The 3,496-nt window shown below is 42.1% G+C and overlaps 1 protein-coding gene across 1 annotated transcript in view; it reads left to right on the plus strand.

Annotated features, from left to right (window-relative positions):
- The window catches only part of LOC102478362 (zinc finger protein 615), a 41,650-nt gene that overhangs the window by 23,805 nt on the left and 14,349 nt on the right, over window positions 1-3,496 (plus strand). The window lies entirely within an intron of this gene.

Below are 3,496 nucleotides of genomic sequence, written 5' to 3' on the forward strand. Positions count from 1 at the left end.
CGACATAGCCATTACGACAACTGCTGGTCCCCATCACCATTATTTTTATAATTTGCTATAGGGCACATGCGCTGACCAGAGAGAGAGAAGAAAAGTGAGAAAGCAAGCCACCAGGTCCAAGACTTGAACCGTTATCAGCCTTGTGGGAGTCCAGCACCTGAACCACCACACCACCTGCTGGCCCCATGCAGGCCTTTAATCCTTGAAAGCCTACCCATGGACCTGGGAGCAGGTCAGCCTCGCCTGACCCGTTCGTGTGGTCTGTGACTGCTTTAGAGCTACAGTGGCAGAGTTGAATCATTGTGACAGACCTCAAGGCCTGCTGGTGAAGTAGAAAATGTATGTTGGTCCTCTGCAGACGTTTTTGGAAAGGTTTTTGCTATAGGGTGTGTATGCTCACCAGAAAGACAGAGACAGACAGAAAACGAGAAATCACCCCCCAGGGGGAATGGCCACATCGCAGTCCCTTCTCCATTCGTTCTCCTCTTGGGATTCCTGGGCACAAGCACACATGCACCTGGCATGAGTTTAAGCCACTGGGTCTGGGACTTGAACTGCAAGTGACTACATGGGAGTCCAGTGACATAACCATTATGCCAACTGCTGGAACCCTCTAAAGATTTTTTTTTACCTTTTTTTTTTTTTAAGAGGTTTTTGCTATAGGGTACTTGACAGACAGAGACAGAGCGACAGAAAGCGAGAAATCACCCCCCCAGGGGTGATGGCCACACTGCAATCCCTTCTCCTCTCGGGATCTTGGGCATGCACGCACATGCGCCCAGTGTGAGTTTTAAGCCACTGGGTCCGGGACGCGAACCACAGTTGACTATGTGGGAGTCCAGCAACATAGCCTTTATGCTAACTGCTGGTCCCTAAAGATTTTTTTTTTTGTCCATCTCCTCACTCATCACAGCAGACATTGTTGCTTGCCTGTCTGAGATATGAGGGGACTTTAGAAAGTTACTGGAAAAATGGAATTAAACAAATTTATTGTAGTGTAAAAACAAAAAACAAAAGTGAATAGCTTACATAATATGCTTTTTTTATGAGCTTTTTGAAGGCCTCACATACATTCACATTTTGCACTTTGTTAATGGAATATCGTTTTCTAAAGTATCCATACCTCTAACAAGGTGACCCGAATCCCAGTTTACTTTTTTTTTTTTTTGGAGAGGTTTTCGCTATAGGGCGCTCGCCAGAAAGAGAGACAGAGACAGAAAGCAAAAAGTCACCCCCCCAGGGGGAATGGCCACACCACAATTCCTTCTCCTCCATTCTCTTCTCGGATCATGGTCACACACCCACACATGCCCAGCGTGAGTTTAAGCTGCCGGGTCCAGGACTCGAACTGCTGTCGACTACGTGGGAGTCCAGCAATGTAACCATTATGCCATCTCTTGGTCCCCCAGTTTACTTTTAAGTCCTAGTTGGTCTTAGGTGATTCCAGTGCCCATGGCTAGCGACCGTCTTCTTGTGGAAATTAGTTTAGGCACTTGGTATAGTTCTAGCCAGAGGATCTGCCTGGGAGTTTCTGAGGGAGTATCTTTGCTTTTAGACAGTTCCATGTATCTGAAAATAACCTAAATCTAAATTCTTATCTCAATGCATTGGCTCAATACACTAACACAATGTAGGAAAGAAGGATGGTAGTGGAGATTTTTGTTTCTTACCCATCATATTTACCTGCTATATTGTCTGCTGTATTTCCAGAAGTTTGGATCATAAAATGAATTTATCCAAGATTTCAAATTGAATGACATAAAAATATTCACAGCGTTTCAAAACTTGGAAGAAACTCTATTTTATCTGAGTCATAACACCCATAATCTCTTATATTCTTTATTCATATTACTTCTCTTTCTGTTTTTAAAAGTTTTAAAAATAATTATTTATTTAATTTTATTTATTATTATTTGAAATTTGTTATAGGGCATGTGCATTTACCAGAGGGAGAGAGAGAGAGAAAGCAAGCTGCCAGGTCCTGGACTGGACCCACAGTCAACCATGTGGGGGTCCTTAGCCACCATGCCACCTGCTGGCCTCTCTTTCTCTTTTGATTGTTCTACAAATTTGTATATTTTATGGATCTTTTCAAAGAACAAGTTTTTGATATTTTTGAGCTCTTTCTTTGTTCATTTTTCTAAATATATGCTTTCAAAAAATGTATAATACAACTATTGTAAAAGCAATTATTCATATAAGCAGTCATTGACTAGGTCAAGAAAGAACATTTCTAGCATCCCAGGCAATAATTGTTTGTTTTCTATAGAAACCACTTCTACACTTTTCTTTCTTTTTTTTTTTTTTTTTTTTTAGAGATTTTTGCTGTAATTCATGTTTGCTCACTGGAGAGACAAGAGAGAGACAGACAGAAAGCAATGAATCACCCCCTCAGGGGGATGGCCATGCCACAATCCCTTCTCCATTCTCCTCTTGAGATTTTGGGCACACACATGGGTACACACATGTGCACACACACATGCCTTCTGTGAGTTTCAAGCCTGGAGCTGTGGTCAGTCATGTCGGAGTCAAGCAACGTAACTGTTACACCATCTGTTGGTCCCATTTTTATTCTTAAGCTTTATTGGCCAGAGGTATAAAGTCTGGGGAACCCAATAAAGAGATGTTTAATGGTCAACAGGTAGCTTAGTGGTTAAGGTGCCAGACTCCCACATGGCCAACCATGGTTTAAGTCCTGGATCTGGCAACTTGCTTTCTCTTTCTCTCTCTCTCTTTCTCTCTCTCCCCCTCGTCTGCCTGCTGAGTATATGTGCCCTATCACAAATCAAATAATAAATAATAAATTTCCAAATTCTTTGGAAAAATAAAATAAGAGCTATAACAACATTGACAGCGTTTTGTTTAGATGAGTGCCTAAGAGCGAAGATAATATCTAAGTCCAGCCTCAGTGGTGCAGGCAGTAGCATATTGAAATACGGTGCTGTAAGCCACATGGCTGATAGTGGATTCAGATCTCCAAGTCAGCTTGAAACAAGCCAGGGTTATGTGCAAATGTGCTAGATCCTGGTGAGCTGGTGAGCTGGGGGATGGGGATCATGGTGTGACCTGACCCTGTTTGAGGGTGTCTGTCTCACTCTCTTTTTCACATGTGTACATATTTGCTCTTTATCATGAATAATTAAATTTTTCAAAATTATTCTAAAAACAAAAACTGACTTTTAAAAATGAACTGTTTGGGACCAGGTGGTTGTATAGTAGGAACACAGTTGGACACACATGGAAAATGTCCCAATTTTGCATCCTAGGACCTTCCTATGCATGTCAGGCATCAAGCTGGATGAGGCTGGAGTGGAATGGATTGTCAAGACACTGTTTCAGATGCCTGTCTCCCTTGTTCTGGAAATAAATTAAATGAACTTTTTTTAAAATAATTTTTTTAAAAATTGGGGCTGGCAGGTGACATAGTAGTTGAGGGTGTTGGACTCCCGCATGGCTGACCGTGGTTCAGGTCCTGGACCTGGTGGCTTACGTTCCC

The sequence above is a fragment of the Tupaia chinensis genome, unplaced genomic scaffold, assembly GCF_000334495.1.
Source record: "Tupaia chinensis unplaced genomic scaffold, TupChi_1.0 Scaffold000559_1, whole genome shotgun sequence".
NCBI classification, from domain to species: Eukaryota; Metazoa; Chordata; class Mammalia; order Scandentia; family Tupaiidae; genus Tupaia; species Tupaia belangeri.